The 18,508-nt window shown below is 59.1% G+C and overlaps 1 protein-coding gene across 2 annotated transcripts in view; it reads left to right on the top strand.

Annotated features, from left to right (window-relative positions):
• Nucleotides 1-289: 289 nt before the first annotated feature.
• Nucleotides 290-18,508, top strand: part of MGAT3 (beta-1,4-mannosyl-glycoprotein 4-beta-N-acetylglucosaminyltransferase) — a 48,028-nt gene continuing 29,809 nt past the window's right edge. Inside the window, exon 1 of one of the 2 annotated variants that reach the window (XM_044226991.1) lies at nt 290-368. The gene's annotated coding sequence lies outside the window, so the exon portion shown is untranslated. Of the gene's footprint in view, nt 369-15,610; nt 15,710-18,508 lie in introns of those variants that run through there. The other variant, XM_044226990.1, reaches the window with a different exon arrangement.

Here is an 18,508-nt window from a genome sequence, read left to right as displayed (position 1 = left end):
CCGGGCCCAGAGGATATTGAGGGAGATGAGACAAGGCCCTGCCCAACTGCAGTGTCACACCTGGGACCCAGCTGAGTCCTGCTGTCCTGGTTGGTGGGCCAAGGGGACCGCCTTCCCCATCAAACACCCCTCCAGGGAGATGCCCCTCCCTCCTCCTGCCCCACACCCGGGACAGTATCACCTCCTCTTCCAGCCCCACCCACCTGGCCCTGCCTCCAACACCTCGGAACTGACCTCCCGCTGCCCTACTGCCGAGCCACTCATTCACTTACAAATATGCAGTGGGAGGGAGCCTGATTAGGTCTGCAGTGATTGGAAACAAACTACAGCCCTGCCCGGGGGAAAGACAGACAGCAAACAAGGAAACAGTAAGTATATTGTACGACATCAAGCAGTAACAGGTACGGAAAACAAAAGAAATCAGGGGAGGGGTCCTTCTGCCACCTTCTCTCGGGGCCCTCAGCTAAATCCACAATCCAGGCCCCTCCGGGGATGGCCGCCGGGCTTCGGGAGGGCCTGGCTTCGGAGTCTCAGGGTCTCCTCCCGCAGGATGGGCTCAAGGTTACGGGAGAGAACACTGCTGGGATCAGTGGGGCCCAGAATCTTCTGGGGCTGGCCCAGGGAGGGAGAAGTGAATGTCCTCCTGGCTCCCGAGCCCAAGACCCAGATCTATCTCACAGGTGTTTTCTAACACAAAGGTAAGAGGCCTGGCCTGTGCCCACCTCTCTGTGGGCCAGGAGTACAGGTAACAGATGGTCCCTCTGTGGCCTCAGGGTCTGCCATGGGACCCTCGTTGCCACGGGCCCAGTGCCAGGAGGACTGGAGATGGAGGGAGGGGACCACTGCTCTGAGCCAGGTGCTGAAGGAAATGCGGCAGGAAAGCGGGAGATCGGGGGCGCCCGGGTGGCTCAGTGGGTTAAGCATCTGCCTTGGGTTCAGGTCATGTTCTTGGGGTCCTGGGATGGAGCCACGCATCAGCCTCCCTGCTCAGCGGGGAGCCTGCTTCTCCCTCTGCCCCGCCCTACTGCCCGTGTACTTGCGCACACGCTCATGCACTCTCTCTCTCAAATAAATAAACAAAATCTGAAAGAAAGATAGAAGGAAAGAAAGAAAGTAGGCGATCTGAAGGTTAGGGCTGTCTCCACATGTGCCAGCGCCGGGTCCTCCAGACCTCCCCATGCCTCAGTTTCCACGTCTACGAAGTGGAGATGGTCCCTCCCAAGGTGGTAGGAGGAGCAGACCATGGTGGGGAGCCTGTACTCCACGAGAATGAGCTGTTTTTTCAGTTGGTGATAATCTCGGTGGCAGAGGCGAAGTGGACCCTGGAAAAACGGGATGTGGTTAGCTGGAGCCGTGTCATGTCCTCCCGTAAGCTCCAGAGAAGCCGTTTCCTGTGAGCTGCCGTGAATATGATCAGGAAGCAGCCCTGGGGGCGGGGGAACACTGGATGGGATTCCAGGCTCGGCTCCATCTCTTTCTTGCTGTGTGGCGTGGCCAGGTCACTCCCCATCTCTGGGCCTCTGCTTCCTCTCTGGGGTCTGGTCATGATAGCTCAGCCCCCCCCCCCCCCCCCCCCGAGCACCCCCTAGGAGGCCAGCCCGAGGGACCCAGTTGCTTTGAACCGCCACCCCCTGGGGTGAGTGAGTGACATAATCCTCTTAGGCAGCCCTGGCACCCATCCAGGCTCCTTCCTGTGCAGAGATGACCAACAAGATAAAGCGAGGCCAGCATGTGGGGACAAGGCTTCCAGGAGGCAGCAAGCAGCGAGCAGTGCGTGTCCAGGCCAACAGGAAGGAGGAGCGGGGGGGTGGGAAGGGCAAAGCACACGCAGGTGGATATGGACCCCCCAATGGGGACAGACCATCTGTGGACGGCAGCAGTGGGGGCCCCTGGGTGGTCTTTGGGGGATCTTGGTAACCCCCCAGGCTCCATCAGCCCCAAATAGGCCTGCTGGCTACAGAGGGCAGTTTAAGAAATATCCCTTCCTCGGGCACTGGGCTGGTCCAGTTGGTAGAGCACAGGACTCTTGATCTCGGGGTCATGGGTTCAAGGCCCACGTGATAGATATGTAGAACTTGGGTAAAAGAGGGGCGCCTGGGTGGCTCAGTGGGTTAAAGCTGCTGCCTTCCGCTCAGGTCATGATCCCAGGGGCCTGGGATCGAGCCCCACGTCGGGCTCTCTGCTCCGAGAGAAGCCTGCTTCCTTCCCTCTCTATCTCTGCCTGCCTCTCTGCCTACTTGTGATTCCTCTCTCTCCGTCAAATAAATAAAATCTTAAAAAAAAAAAAAAAAGAACTTGGGTAAAAGAAAAAGAAAACACCTCTTCCTTAAGATCACCCCGCCCTGCACAAGCCCTTCCTTTGTAGAAATTTGGTCCCATGGTCCCTGGGGGTGGACTGCATGCCTCACTTTCTGGCAATTTCTCCAAGAGGAGGGCCAGAAATGGGCTGGTGGGAGAAGGCGGAGAGCCCAGCGAGAGGGTGGAGCTGGGGGTTGGGGGGCGCTCTGTTCTGGGCTGGAGGCTCCCACCACCCTGGGTTCCATGGACCTGCAGAGCCTGACCACACCTTGCCCCCATGAAGGTTACCCCAGTGGGTGACCTCAGCGGGGGAACAGGGGTTTGGTGGCCCTGGCAGAGGTCTGGTAGCACTTGCCCTGTGCCGCCCCTCCAGTTAGCCTCTCAGCCTCGGCTGGTGGCCACGGCTCACTCAGTCTGTATCAGATTGTCCCAGAAGAGGAAGGACCAAGACCTCTGGGCCAACCCGTGTTCCGTTCTCCACACTCATTTCCTCTGCCTCCTCACCCCATTCCCTGCATGTCTCCCCATTTTGGGGGGGGGAACAGGGGGGGACCAAGTCCCAGAGAGACGATGTTCCTTATCCAAGCCACCAGTGGAAGCACGACTTGAACTTGAACCTGTCACACTGTGGTGATCCTAAGAGTTCAGAAACAAGAGTTCAGGACTTAAAAAGTGTATCAGTTAACTGATGCTGAGTAACAAACAACCCCCAAGCCCTGGACCTCAGAGCAAACACCAGCATGGATTAGCTCAACACTCCGTAGTTCGGGAAGAGCTGGCAGGGACCCCTTCTCTACTGGGTGCATTACTGTGTGGGGGCATCCGACCTGCCTCTCTCTGGGGTCTGGGGCTGCAGCAGGGGAGCTCGGCAGCCAGGGGTGGGCAGGGCCTCTCTCCATGGTTTCTGGCGCTTCTTCCACGTGGCCTTTCTCTAGTGGGGTCCTCCTCTTTCCTTATGTGCCTCTGGCTTCGAAGCTGGAGGAAATGGACACAGTAAAGCCTTTGAAAGCCTAGGCCTGAACTCTGTCACTCCCAAGTCCTTCTGTTGGTCAGTGCACACCCCACAGAGGCTACCCAGATGCCAGGGGAGGCAAGATCGCAGACTGCGTGGCCGAGTGATAGGGACGGGAGGAATTGTGGGCAGTCCTTCTTGCACGCGAGGATCCTGCCCTTAGAGTGGGCCACTGCTTGCTGTCAGACTCCTGTGTGATGGGCTTGGGAGAGTGGATGGTGACCCCTGGGATTGCAGAGGAGGGCGGGCCCAGGGAGCTCCAGGGCCTGGCTACGGGAGGACAAGAAGGCGAGGCTGGCCCTCGCCAGGCCTAGGGGGGCCAAAGGCCTCAGAGCCTCTCTTCAAACCTCTGGGTCTTACCCTCTCTGGCCCCATCTGCTCAGCTGCCCAGTACCCCCAGGATAAGGTGGCTGAGCCCTAGTGGGGAATGAGGCCGGGCCTGCTCGTCTTGTTGGTGACAACTGTTCACAGGCCCTGCCTGGGCTTTGCTGAGATGCTGAGCTGGCTGGGAACAATTCCGTGGCCCCGGCCCTGCCCTGCCCTAGGCCCCCGGGAGGGTGAGAAACTTCCTCCCTGCAGCCCCACCCCAGCCTCACAAGTTCTGAAAAAACGTTGGCTCCAGATTGTGACATTCACTGGTCAGCGGGGAGGAGGCCATGCAGATCCTTTGCCTACCTCCGCCCCCAGACGTCCTCAGAGACCTGGCAGCGGCCACCTCGAGTGGGCTCTGGAGGTGGGTCCCCACCCTGCCGCTCATTAGCTCTGTGAGCTTGGGAAAGTTCATTCCGTCTCTGTGCCTCAGCTTGCTCATCTGAGAAATGGGAAAAGAAAAAGGCGGGCACGACCACCCTGCATTGGCCGTGCTCTAAGTGCTTTCATCCAGCTGCTCATAAAACCCTCCTGACAACCAGGGGGCCAGGGTGTGCGTCCCTCTCTTACTCACTCAACAGCTAAGATGTTGAAGGCACAGAGAGGTCAAGGGACTTGCCCGGGGTCACAGAGTAAATCACCATTCCAGAGCCCATGCTCTACCCACCCCCTTGCCTGCTGCCAACCTCCTGATTCCTTTTCCTAATCGTTACGGTGAAATGCACATCACACGAACTTGACCCTGCCCAGGTCTGTGGCACGCTGTGCCTTCCTCCTGTTGGGCTGCCTTTGCCACCCATCCCTCTCCAGAGCTCTTCGTCCTCCCCAAATGAAACTATATCCTTTATTTATTTTTTTTAAAAGATTTTATTTATTTACTTGACAGGCAGAGATCACAAGTAGGTAGAGAGACAGGCAGAGAGAGAGAGGAGGAAGCAGGCTCCCTGCTGAGCAGAGAGCCCGATGCGGGGCTCGATCCCAGGACCCTGGGATCATGACCTGAGCTGAAGGCAGAGGCTTTAACCCACTGAGCCACCCAGGCGCCACCTATACCCTTTATTTTTTTCTTTTATGATTTTGTTTTATTTATTTATTTATTTTAGAGAGCGAAACAGAGCGAGGGCATGAGGGGAGGGGCAGAGGGAGAGGGAGAGAGAAGCAGACTCCCTGCTGAGCACGGAGCCCCATGTGGGACTTGATTGCACATCTCGAGATCATGACTTGAGCTGAAATCAAGAGTTGGACACTCAACAGACAGAGCCACCCAGGCGCTCCTGAAATGACACCCTATTTAAACCGTAATTCCTGGGGCGCCTGGGTGGCTCAGTGGGTTAAAGCCTCTGCCTTCAGCTTAGGTCATGATCTCAGGGTCCTGGCATCGGGCCCAGCATTGCATGGGGCTCTCTGCACGGCGGGGAGCCTGCTTCCCCCTCCCTCTCTCTGCCTGCCTCTCTGCCTACTTGTGATCTCTGTCTGTCAAATAAACAAACAAACAAAAAATTTTTTTAATGTTTAAAAAAAAATAAACAGTAATTCCCCATTCTCCGGCCATCGCTGCTCTTCCTGTCTCTGTGAACTTGACTCCTCTGGGTACCTTGTGTAAGAGGAGTCACGCAGCATTCGTCCTTTTGTGACTGGCTCCCTGCGCTTTGTATCGTGTCTTCCAAGTTCGCCCGTATGGCCCCACGCGCCAGCATTTCCTTCCTCGTGAAGGCTGAGTAATATTCCGATGTACACAGACCGTTCATCCGTCACTGGACCCTTGCGCTGCTTCCCCTTTTGGCTATTGTAGATAAAGATGCTATGAACACGTGTGCATCAGTATTTGTTAATACTGCTTTCAGTTTTGGGGTGTATGTACCCAGGAGTGGAATTGCTGAATCGTATGAGAAGTCTGCGTCTTACTTCTTGAGGAACTGCCGTACTGTTTCCCACAGCGGCTGCACTGTTGTATTTTCCCTCTGGCAAAGCACAAGGGATCCTGATTGCTTCTTGTACCCCAGGAGAACTTCAAGTCCCAGGGAGTGCCAGCAGCCTTGGTGGGTGTCTGGCAGGCCTGGAGGTGGCCCGATAGCTCCTGGGGGCGGGGCATGCAGGTCAGGGCAGGGGTGCTGGGAATCCTGGTGGACTCCAAGACAGCCTGGCCCCCGGCATTCCCTCCCATGGACACTGAGCCCTGGCCTCGGTCCCTGGGCTCTGGCCTTCCCCACCCCCGCTCTGCCAGGACAGGCCACCCTGGGGCAGAAGGGATGAAAGGGGCCAGTGTGGGGCACATGTCTTCACTGGCAGGCTTAAGGCCAAGGGACAGTCGGACCCTTGGTCCCCATCCTGACCTGCTGCATGCCCTCCACCATCCCCCACCCGACAACTCCCCCCTTCCCTGGCCTGGGTTCACTTTTCCCCTGCCAGGAGTGGCGTGCCTTGTGGGGACAAGTTCAGAGAATTGGCTTTGTGACCTGAGAGAGGTGCCCATCTACTTTGAGGAATTCCCAAGGCCAAGCCCCTCATTGTACAAGTGACTCATTGAGCCAAGGGGTGTGGACTGTTCTAGAACCCTGGCCCCTGACTCCCCCCCACCCCAGCTGTCTCAACAGCCTGCCCATGCCACCAACAGTCCCCCAGAAGGTATAAAGGCAGCAGGTCCCACAAAGTCTGGATCACTGAAGATCCGGAACTGAGGCCGGGTGGCTCGGCCCTCCAGAGAAGGTACCAGAAGCACGGTTTCTCTTCTGCACAGACCCCAGCCCTGGCAGGACGTCTTCACATCATGGAGCCCCCTACCTCTGTGGCCCCAGTCCCGGCTAGAGGCAGGGGTCAAACATCCTGAAGGATGGCCCAGTGCCTCGGGCCACGTGCACTGCCACGGTTGAAGGCCATGGTTGTGGGGTCTTGGGCAAAACAGGTAGCTTCCTATGGCCCCGGGCAGGCCCCAGCCGCGCTCTCATCCATTTTCTCACTGGTGCAATGGACTAGGCTGGAACTCCCTGGCCTTCAAAGACCCCTTCCACCTAGAAGGTTCCTGAAGGAAGTCCGGGAGGGGGTGCTGTGAACAGCTGGTTTCGGAGCACCGACCATTTATGAGGCGCAGCCACAGTGGTGTGTGGTAACAATGGAGCTCACTATGTCCTAAGCGCTGGACAATCTGAACTTACTCATTCCTGACAAGAATCCCACACGGGAGACACGCTTTGCATTGCCCTGGTACAAAAGGAGAAATGGAGGCACGGAGAGATGAAAATGACCCAAAGCAGCAACGATAGTGGAACTCAAGCCCCGCCGTCTTCCTCCATGTTCCAAGCCACGGTCTTATGGACCCCAACATGGCTGAGCTTCCTGTAGGCCAGATTTTCTGGAGGACCTGAGTCTCTCCAAGCAGCAAGCAGCAGTGGCCCAAAGTCCAGCCACAAAGCCGCTTGCAGAACCTGGAAGACGGGACATCAGGGGCCCAGGAGAAGCCGCCTTCTTCTGTATCTGTGCTAGTCAGGCCGCCGCGAGGGGCCGACGGGGGCAAAAATGGAGTGCGGCTGGTGTGGAAACTTCTGGAACATCTGTCACAGGAGGAATTGCTAAAGAACCTGGGAGAAGGGGTGGAGGGGCTCTCCCCAAACTTCTGCAGGCCCCGGGGGTGCCGATGAAGAGACTGGTTTGCTCTGCCCCGTTCCAGGTGGTGGGAGGCAGATCTCTCGCAGCCGAAGGTGTCACACGACCTGGGGCGGCGGGAGTGGAGGGAGTGCCCCACCGCAGGCGTGAGCACCTCTGGCTGGGCGCAGCAGGAGATGCCCTTGGGGCCCCACCCAGGTCACGGGCGTGAGGCTCAATCAGGACCTTCTGAGCAAGTCCAACACCAGGCCTTGACATCCCAGTGTTTGGCGGCTGAACCGCTCTCCCCCAGCAGCCCCGCCCAGCAGCCCTGCTCAGCCGCGCAGCCTGGCCCGTGACCGAGGCACCCGGCAGCACCCTGTTATTCCGATTCCAGGGCGAGAGAACCTGCTCACCCCCCAGAACCCCTAGTGTGGGCAAGGACTTGGCTGGGGCTGGAACCTCGCTGAAGGGCCCCCGGAGCCAACGCAGCAGGACGATGGACAGGCCAGGACTCAGCCTCGCTCTGCTCCTGTCCCACTTCTGTTGACAGCGTTCCAAGGCCCCTTCGCCAAGGCAGGTTCTGTGGGGTGCTGTGTGAAGTAGGGGTGCTGGGAGGCAGGACGGGGGTTCTGGGGGCGCCGTGCTTTGCCCTGCCCTCCCTGCCGTGGCTCTGTGGAATGTCCTGTGAGTCTGGGGGGAGCGCCCAGCGGAGCTCGTGGGTGTAGAGGCTTGTTCTGCGTGTGCGCACGGTGTCTGTGGGTCTGTGTACCAGGCTCCACGTGCATGTGTGGGACACAAGGGGAGGGGGTCTCCCAGTGGGTGCTCTCGCCGGCAGAAAGGGGCCTGCTCCACGCATGTGTCGGGTGTGTACACACGCCTATGGGTGTGTGTGTGCGTCTACTTCTCTCCCCTGGTGTGACCACTGGTGCAACCCAGCCCCCGAGCCTCCCTCCAGTGGGCCACCCTTGTGGGCTGGCCGGAGGCGGCAGTGGGTATCACTGCCAATCCCTCCCTTGGCACCTGTGGTGTCCGTGGAGCTTGTGGGTCCTGAGGCTGAATTACTCCCTCCACACACACAGCCCCCCATCGACCTGTCCTTACTTCCTAGCTATGACTAGTCCCTCCCCCATCCATCCTTAGTCTGCATGCCCTTTCCCTTTTTCTGCTCTGTTTCCAAATCTGCCCCAACCTCTGGGGTCCGGCTGAGGCTGCCTCCACCCTCCCAGCCCCGAAGTGGACCGTAGCCGCCTCCTTGCTGTCTTTCTGGCTCCTCCGCTGGTCTGGATTCCCCTGGGGGCAGGGGAGCCCCAGGGGAGAGTCTGGTTCCTCTCCGCTCCACCGCAGCCTGGAGCCCAGGGCTTGGCACACAGGAGGCTCCCAGTCAGTGAGTGGCTGTAGCCCGCCCCACCATGATCCTGCCTTCCCCACTCTCTCTCTTTCTCTTTCTCTTTTGGGTTGGCTGTTGGGAGAGAGAAGACCGGGAGGACATCTGGCCCCTGATGCCCCAACGCCAGCTCTGGGGTCCAGGTCCTGGCTCTGTCTCTCAGCCATCAGGCGGGCTCTGTCTGGTTCCTCACATGGGGATCCAGCGCGTGGGGCTGGTGGGGGCTGCCCGGGGAAGGAGGAGGGTTCGCTGACAGAGCAGGCTCCCAAGTTTCTAGGAGTGGTTGTCAAGGCCCAGCTGGGTATGCGGCTCAGGGGACCTAGGGCAGTTTGGCGGCCTGGGTCACAACCATTTGCAGCCGTGCAGTGGTCCCCACCCTACCAGGACTGTTTCAGTGTCAAGGTCCCTCCCGCTTGGAAGGCCGGTGCTGCTCCCTCTGAGTTCCTGCCACCTCTCACGCCTCCCATAGTAGGCACCGGGCAGGAGGGCCAGGGAAGGAGGCGGTCTGAGGCTTACGCAACAGCATTTACTGGCCGCCTAGTCTGTGCTGGGCTGACAGCAGCGGGGGCAGGGCGGACAGAATCCTGTCCTGGTTGGGGTTATGCTGGGGAGACAAGCAAAAGAGCAAGAAGCAGAGGAAGTTACCTGTAGGCTAGATGGTCAAAAGTGCTATGGAGAACGAGCAGACAAAGGGATCAGGGAGCTGCACCCTAAGGGGTGCTGGGTGGGGTGCTGCATTTGCACTAAGACTGGAAAAAGGAGGAGCCGTGTGGGTACCTGAGGGGGAAGAGAGGTCGGGATGGAGGAAACAGCCAGCGCATGGCGGGTGACGAGCACGGGGACAGTGTGGAAGCACGGGGCGAGGGAGGAACCAACCTAGACCAGGCAGGGACTTGAGACCCGCCGAAGCACTCTGACCTCATTTGGGCTGAGATGGGAGGCCACAGCAGGATCTGAGCCAAGGAGGGAGGTGATCGGACTTGGGCCTTCCGGAGTCACAGCAGCGCCTCTGTGGGAGGGGGCAGAAACAGGAACAGCGTGGGGAAGCTACTGCAGAGACAGAGGCCGGAGCCGTGGAGGGCTGACCGGAGTCCCCACTGAGGGAGGAACACCAAGGAATTGTGGGGGAGGGCCTGGCAGTCCTTTACCCGGGTCCCGAACCCTTTGAAAATCCAGTAACAAGCACAGACCCTCTCCCAGAGACCCATTCATGGGAGTGTGCATGTGCACGCACGTGCACACACACACACGTTCACACAAGCAAGTGCACGGTCAGTCCAAGTGTGCCTGGACTAACACCCATGTTTATATGTGTGCATGGGTACGCCTACGCGCTTATGCACGCACATGCCATGCGACAGGGAATGTCAGGAGATTCCTGGTCCCCTGTCTAATCCATCCCTTCTACTTAACACGTGTGGAAACTGAGGCTTGTAGAGAGACTTGTCCAAGGTCAGCCAGGCAGCGGGACCCGAACCGGATAAACTTGGAACCATTGGCGACCCCTGCCCTAGAGTCCTCTGTCTCCCAGCACTGTGCAGGGTGTCAGGGCAAACCCCATCTCATCCTTGAGTCCAAGAGGCTGGGCCGGGAGGCTGGGATCCTGAGCACTTCCTGTCTGGTATCCTGGCCTCCCTGTGGGGCCTTTCTGGAAGCACTTTGACACAGGATGAGATGGGGTTTGCCCTGGAGGCTGGGATGGGTGGAATGAGCACTTAGAGATGGGCTGGCAGGCTGGGAAGGGCACTGTGGGTAGAGTCCAGGAGCAGCAAAGGCATGGGAACTTTCCCAATGAGGCATGAGTAAGCCCTCTGGGAACCAGAAGTCACAGTGGTCTCTGGGGGAAGGGCACACCTGGGTTGGGTCTTGAAGAGTGAATAGACGATTTGCCAGAAAGACTAAGATGTGCCCGGTTGCGGGGCTGAGAAAGGTTGTTGAAGCAGCGTTTCCGAGGGCTGCCTCCGCTGTGCTTCTGGGAAAGGCTCATTCCTGAATGAATGGAGGGAGTGCAGGTGGGGGAGGGCAGGACAACGCTGCCTGGTCTGGGAGTTCATCTGGCAGGGGAGAGAGAAGGAAGGGAACCCTTTATTGACTAGCCCTGCTGGGGCCCATCTGCGCTCAGGTCGTCCTCGAGCCCATTCTGCAGATGAAGACGCCAAAGGCTTGGAGCCAGTTCACAGCGCCTGCGGCACCGCCGTGTTCCCCGCCTGCCAGGAGCCTTGGCAGGGCTGGAGCTTGGCCCTGGGCAGGGGTCAGGGACTCCTCACCTCGGGGACCCAGGGCCAGGAAGGAGGTGACCCAGGGAGGGAGGAATGTGGCTCCCAAGAGCTAGGCAGCTGCTGCGGGAAGGGATAACAGACCTAGCAATTGTTCACAGAGCCAAATCGGCTCCAGGTGAACGAGGGCTGCCCCAGCTGTAAGGTGACACCGCCTTGGGCTGGCTAATCTTGTATCTAGGCTGGGCTGCTTTCAGCTTCCCAGTTTGCATAGCTTCCTGGTCAGGCCCTAGAGGAGGGGGTGGGGAAGGAAGGCCACCTACCAAGCCCCCTCAGTCCTGCCCTCCCCAACATCCTCTCTGATGGCTTAGAGATAGGACAAGAAGTGAATCTGGAGGGAGAGGTTGGAAAGGTCCAGATTTCACTGGTACCCGTGCAAGGTTGGGCGGTGATTATTCCCATTTTACAGAGGAGGAAACCGAGGCTTAGGGCCTTGAAGTGACCGGGACACCCAGGGAAACTGGGGTAGTCAGTGACACCAGTGTTCAGCTTCTCCACCAGCGGAACACCACTGTGTCCCAGACCTTCAAATGCGGGAGAAGAAACCGAGGCTTGTCTCCCCTCCTGGCCAACTCTCTTCAGACGTGGGCTCCCCGTGTTGGGAGGGTAGAGAGGTGGGGCCTGGTGCACCGGCTCTGCCTGCGGCCGCTGTGTGTGATTGCACAAGTCACTAGTTATCTCTGTGGGGCTGGGAGGGCAGGCTGGCCACACACAGCCCCCACCACTCTCTGAGACTGCCAGAGTGCGGCCCCACCAAGGCTGACTCCCTTGTGACCTCACCAAAAGCCTGGAATCTAGAAAGGTCAGGAGAACAAAGACGGAGCGGTGGGGGGAGGATGGAGCACAGTGGGTCAGAAGGAACAATCATTACCTTTTTTTTAAAAAAGATTTTATTTATTTATTTGACAGAGATGACAAGTAGGCAGAGAGGCAGGCAGAGAGAGAGGAGGAAGCAGGCTCCCTGCTGAGCAGAGAGCCCAGTGTGGGGCTGGATCCCAGGACCCTGGGATCATGACCTGAGCCGAAGGCAGAGTCTTTAACCCACTGAGCCACCCAGGAGCCCCAGTCATTACCTTTTTTAATGGCAGGTAATATGCACACTGATGGCATAAATCATTTTTTCCCCCAGGAAATATTTATTGGGTGTCTCCCCTAGACCCAGTTAAGGGTGCTCAGGCAACCATGGCTTGGCAGTGACTGTGCCAGCTAAGACAGTGGCAGGCCCTGAGGCAGGACTCTTACGTACAAGGACCCATTTCAGGCGCTTGAGGAGGGAGGCTTCCTTATCCCCATTTCATAGATGTCTAAACTGAGAGGTGAGCCACTTGCGTGAAGACCCAGACCCAAGCCAGATCTCTCCAGTTCCTGAACCCTGTCCCCCACCCCCACTTCCCGAACAGTGGGACTCTCCCCATGGATCCTTACCTTGCAGGGCCTGGAGGCTCAAGAACATGAGAAAACATTGGTTTCATACCTTTTTTAAAAAAAAGGGGGGGGACAAGCTATAAATGTAATGGATTTTTAGGTCACAACAAAATGGCTTCACATCAGATGAACTGCTTCCCCCTCCTCCCCACACACACAAAAAATATCATGAAGGAAAGTGGGTGGCCAGGGCCGGGGCTGGGAGCTTCCTTCCCACTGGACGTCTTTCAATAATTTTCAAATTTGTGCTGTGTGCAGCTATTATCTGTCCACCTAAATCAATTAAAAAATTTCAAGGGATGAAAAGGCATATTTGTGGCTCAGGTCTTGGTCTGGACCTTCCTGGCTCCTAGCTTTGGGAGCCAGAGCTTGTCAGGGGAAGAAAGAGTACACACTTGGTGAGAAACGAATGCTATTGGCTGCTCCCTGTGAGCACCCCAGCGTGGAGAGTGAATGAGAGTCCCGCAAACCCCGGGTTTGAGTCCAGGCTCTGGAGCCTCCCAGTCTTTTTTTTTTTTTTTTTTTTTAAAGATTTTATTTATTTATTTGACTCAGAGAGAGAGAGATCACAAGTAGGCAGAGCAGCAGGCAGAGACAGAGGAGAAGCAGGCTCCCTGCTGAGCAGAGAGCCCGATGTGGGACTCGATCCCAGGACTCTGAGATCATGACCTGAGCCGAAGGCAGCGGCTTAACCCACTGAGCCACCCAGGCACCCCTGGAGCCTCCCAGTCTTATTACCTAGGGCACTCTTGGATGGGAGCTGTGAATGTGGAAGAATATGAGAACTTCATTCCCAGTGTGGCGCTAATGGGCCAGCTTTGAGGTTTCCAAGATGCCCAGAGCAAGCCAGACCTGAAACAGGACCTCTCTCACGGGCCAAAGGATGCCCAGGTATCCTGCAGGAGAGGCCAGGGGAGGAAGAGCTGATTCTCCTGGGGAAGTCAGGGGCAAGGAAAATGTCTCTGTCTCTGAGATGGCCCTTTCCAGAGGACAGGAGTCCCCAGGCAGAGGCACAGGGAGAGGCAGGAGAGACGGAGGTAAGCCTGTGTGAGCTGTAGTGAGGGTTCCCCTGGGAACCTTTTTTATAGTGGTTAGAGAAGGGCAGAGAGTCAGCTGGAGGAGCAGGTAAGGAAGAGCATGCTGACATTTCGGGGTAGAATAGGTGGGATTTGCAGGGAATGACAGGATACCTGAAGCAAGTGAGTCATAAGGATGTTACAGAGGGTTCAGGGATGTGCTTAGAGTGATGCCAGCTGGGAATGATTTTTACATTTTTCAGATGATTAGGTGAAAAAACAAAACGAAAGAAGAATAAGGTTCCACACACAGGAAAATTACATAAAATTCACACTTTAGTGTCCATAAATAAAGTTTTATCGGAACACAGCCATGCTCATTCCTTCGCATATTGTCTGTGGCTGATTTTATACTACAGTGTGGCAGAACTGAGTAGTTTGAGATGTAAACCCTACAGGCAGCAAAGCCTAAAATACTGACTAGCTGGCCCTTACGCAAAATAATTTGCCTACTCTTGGCTTAGAGGGAGTCTCCATGGATAGGAGGGGTGGGGATGAGGCTGGAGAAGAGACAGAGCCAAGCCACCAGGGCCTCCTGCTCTGCGTAGTCACTGAGCTTAAGCTGAGGGCAAGTGGGAGCTACTGAGGAGTCAGGGGGGAGAGTGACCAGCTCAGATCAACGTTGGAGAAGGGTCACTAACTGCTTTTCAAAGATAGATGAAGGTGGGCAGGGGACATCTGGAGCCAGAAGCCCAGCTAGAGGCAGCTCCTTACAAAGGCCTAGCAAAGGCCGGTGGGACACCTCCCCCTCCCCTGTTGAGGGCATTTGCCGGGACCTAGCCTTGAGGAGTCTTCTGCCCTTCCCACGCACCTTCGTCTATAGTTCAGAGCCGTGCTCCCTGTATACCCAGAGTACCCTGCGCACGGGGCGGAAGCGACTGCCTCACCCAGGAGTCCCAGAGCGGAAGGAACTGCCAGAAGGGCGGGAAGCACGTGAAGGCCACCTCGGAGCCCAAAGCAGGACCATGAGGAGCCAGGGTATAAAGTGGTGGGCACTCGGAGAGCCGCTGGTGGCCCGATGGCAGGAGAGGAGGCTCAAGAGGTAGGCAGGGTATGGACCTTGGGGCCTTGAGTACCTGCTTAATTGTGTGGGGGAGGGGAGGCCTACGCCTAGGAGCCCCAGGAGTTGAGTCACGGAGCTGGGCCTGGGGAGAGCGCTCGGTGGTCTGACATACATGTACAGGCATCAGCCCAGGAGGGGGTCGGAAGGATACAGACAGACAAAGGCGCGTGGAACCCTGGTCGGTATACACTGGCCACCCAGGCAGACACACAGACGTGTGTGGACTCGGTCTAAGGCCTAACACTGTGCATGCACCACAACGGAAGACCAGGCCTCTGCACCCCATCCCAGATGGGTATACACATCAGCAGAGCTCCCCGGAGTCACGCCCGCACACGGGCTCTAGAGGCCCCTCCGCACGGTCACAGATCTGTGCACACAATCACGGCCCAGGTCCACGCAGGCACGGCCACGGATCCACGCGCACATCGTAACGCAGATGTGCACGCAGGCACTCCCGGGAACTGTAGGTCACCCAGTCCCATATGCACACTGCAAAACACAGACGCACACGTCCGCGCACGCACAGAACCGGACACGCAGACCCGTGTGCACACGAGACAGACACGCTCTCTGACCCGCCCCGCCTCCCATCGCGCACACAATCGCCCAGGACGCACCGGGCCGTGGGTCGGCGCACGCACGGTCACAGACAGGGGCGCGCACACACACACACACACACACACACACACAGACACACACACTTGATCGCACGCGCGGGAGGCGCGGAGCGGCGGCGGCGGGAGACTGCGGCCCGAGGCGCCCCGGCCCAGCGCGGCGCGGCGAGCGGAGCGCGGCCGGCTGCGGAGGGGAGGGGGCTCCGGTGGGGGCGGGGCGGGGGCCGGAGCTGCCGAGCCGGGCGGGAGCGGGCACCTCTGCGCGCCGCGCTCGGGCCTCGCCTCCGCACCCCCTACCCGCGCGCCTCCCGGGGGGCCCTCCCCCGCGCCCGTCCGCTCGCCGGCCCCCAGCGGCGGCCCCGGGGTGCAGCCAGGCGGCCGCGCCGGGCCCGCGGGACGGGGTGGAGGTGGGGGCGGGGGGCGGGGATCGGGGCCGGGCCGGGGCCGCGCCGCCCGCGATGCCGGGCGCCCGCCGCAGCCGCCGCCGGAGCCCGGGATGGGGCGAGAGGCTGCGGCGGACGCCAGCATCTCCCCGCCGGGGACCCCGGGGGCCGCGGAGCCGCCGCCGCCGCTGCTGCCGCCGCTGCTGAGACCCAGCGGGCGATGGGTGAGTTGACCCTGGCGTCCCGGGGACCCGCGCCGCAGCCCCGCCATCCCCGCACTCCCGGCCCCCCGCCTCCATCTCCGTGCCGCCTCCTCCGCGCTCGCGGCGCCCCCCCCGTCACGGCTCCCACGGCCCCCTCCCTGAGTGTGACCCGGGGGCGGGAGCAACGGGCCGGAGGGTTGGGGGGCCCCCGAGATAGGGGGCGGGATGCCGGGCAGGCTACTCGGCTCCGGCTCCGGCGCCCCCTCCCCCAACCCGGCTGCTCCGCGGAGCTTTCCCCGGCCCCGGAGGGCAAAGCCTCATCTCTCTGATCCCCTCCCCCGGCCTGGGCGGGGGGCGTCCCCGAGGCGCGGGGCTCGAGCAGCGCTTTGTGCGCGGTGCCCCCACCCCCCAAACCTCCGGCGCCGCACGGGCTGGGGGCGGGAGGCCTCAGCGCCCGCCTCCCCCACCCCCCGACCCCGGGCTGCTGCGGCGGAGGCCCAGGCGCGGTCCCGGAGCAGGGCGGGTGCGGGGGCTGGGACTGGGGCTGCTCGTGGCGACCAGGCGGAGTGGGGAGAGCACCCCCGGTTCTTTTGTCGTGGGGGGGGCTCCCGCTCTTTGCACGGCACTGCCCAGGGCGGGGGAGGGAACCTGGCTGGGGGAGGGCGCTATAAATATCTGCAAATAGTGAGTTCTGGAACCGGGGGTGGGGAGGGGAGCGCGCTTGGGTGTAAGTGGGAATGGCGGTGCCTGAGCCAGGGTGCCATGAGAAGCAGAGAAGCAGAGATGGGTCTCGGCCAGCCCTGGTGGCCTGAGGTCAGGTGACTCTCCCAGCTCTGGAAGACTCCCTAGAAGGGATGTGGTCAGGAATACTACCCTAGAGAGACCCCTCCATGGCCCCCCAGCACTGGCACTGCCCCCATCCCGATGGTACTCCTCCTCGCTCCTGGGACCCCCATCCAGAGCTGCGGATGGGAAGTTGTGGGATCCCGGTGCCCCATCTCCCAGAGCAGTTACTAAAGACCCAGGCAGGGGGGGTCTCCGAGGGCTAAGGAGAGAGGCACAAGGTCCTCTGAAAGTTTGAAAGAGGTGCTGCGAGCCCAAGGAGGAGAGAGAGAACTTGCTGGAAGAGTTGGCTTGCGCAGGAGAGGAGGGAAGGGCACTTGAGGTAGAGGGAATGGCAGAAGGAGGCCCTGAGCTGTGAATGCCTGGTATATGTGGAGAGTTGGAAGGGGCTGGAGGGGGCTTTGGGTCAAGCAGGGCCAGGAAGGAGACCCAGGTGCAGGGTGAGACTTTGGGCCCTCCCAGGGAGCTGGCGCTAGCTCCTGAGGACGGTGGGGACTGGCTAGGGCTGGGAGTGCTGCCATCTATCTGGCTGGGCACCCCCTCCGGAGTCTGCCCAGTGCCCCTGTTGCGGTCAGGGCTGCCTCACCCACATCTGGGATCCCTCTTACTGTGGTGGCTGCGCCGCCATGAGCAAGTCTGCTTTCTGAGGCTCAGTTTCCATATCTGTCAAATGGGGAGAGTCTACCACAGGGTCGCGGAGAGGTCTGGATGAGATGATGGGTTTAGGGTGCCCGGCACCTGAGAAATAGTTGGGAAATTTCTGTCTGCTGTGTCAGGATGATTACCTGGGACACTGATGTCACCTGAGGGGCCAGGCTCCCTTCCCTGGCTCACCTCGTCCCAAGTGGTCTGAAGCTCATGTGGGGCTGGAGGTGACGGGGAAAGCCAAGGGCTGGGGGAGTTACATGTCCAGGTCCTCACGTTATTCTGGGGGAAGAGAGGAGCAGTGGGCAGTGGTTGGGGCCGGGTGGTCTGCATTGACAGCCTGTTTATCCCCACAGGCACCTTAGCCAAGGCATCCAGCAGACCCTGCTGTGTTCCCCAAGGCCAAAGCCTCTTTGTTCTCTGTGCTGCAGCCCTTCTGCTAGCCAGCTCTAGCCCTGCACGGGGGACCAGGGCTCTCTTCTAGAAGGTTCTCCAGACATTGAGACCAGCAAACAGTGACCTCCTGTGAGGGGCACTGTCGTGGGCAGCCAGGTGGAGACCTTAGCCCCAGGAGAATGGACTCTAGTTGAGCAGCAAATATTCTTGGGCGTCCGTATCTTGCCTAGCCCTGTGCTTGCTGCTTAGGGACAGAGGGAGGGCAACAGTGGGACGGTCAGGTGCAGCAGTTAAAAGCATGGATTTCAGATCCAGTGGTCCAGGTTCAAGTCTCAACTCTGTCGCTTCTTACTGGGCAGCTGGGGACTAGTGAACTTGGCCTCTCTGGGCCTCAGTTTCCTTGCCTCTAAAATGGGAATGATGCGTAGTATTGCTATTTGAACTGCTTGGTTCTGTTTGTAGTGAGCATTCACGCCCCCTCTTTCAGAATAAGTCTCCTGGTTCACCCCTGCCTCCTTGGAGACGACACAGCCTGCCTCACTAGATCAGGGGTCTATATCGCTGTTGTCTTCCTTTGCTGTCTGTGAGTCCGTGTAGGCAGAGGCCTGCCTTTCCATGTCCATTGCTGGGGCCAGGGACAGTGGGGTGCTGGCAGTGAGTCTCTGGGAGAAGAAGGTCCTTGATGAACACCGATGGCAGGTTTCTGTGGTGTCAGTCTTCCAGCAAGGCCACTTTGAAGCTGTACCAACAGTTTACTCAGGTCACAGTGGGCGCTGGTACATGTCAGCTTCAGCACCCAGGCATTCAGTGGGTGCTTAATAAATGGCAGTTGAATGAGGAGACTATTGGTCAGGTAGACTTGGAGAGCTGCTGGGCCATAATTTAGCTGGGAGGAAGGGAGGGGAGGACGTTGGATAGGATGAGGGCGTATCAGAG

This window comes from Neovison vison, chromosome 12 (assembly GCF_020171115.1).
Source record: "Neovison vison isolate M4711 chromosome 12, ASM_NN_V1, whole genome shotgun sequence".
NCBI lineage: Eukaryota > Metazoa > Chordata > Mammalia > Carnivora > Mustelidae > Neogale > Neogale vison.
Note: the sequence above shows the minus strand (reverse complement) of the source record. Positions and strands in the feature narration are given on the sequence as shown.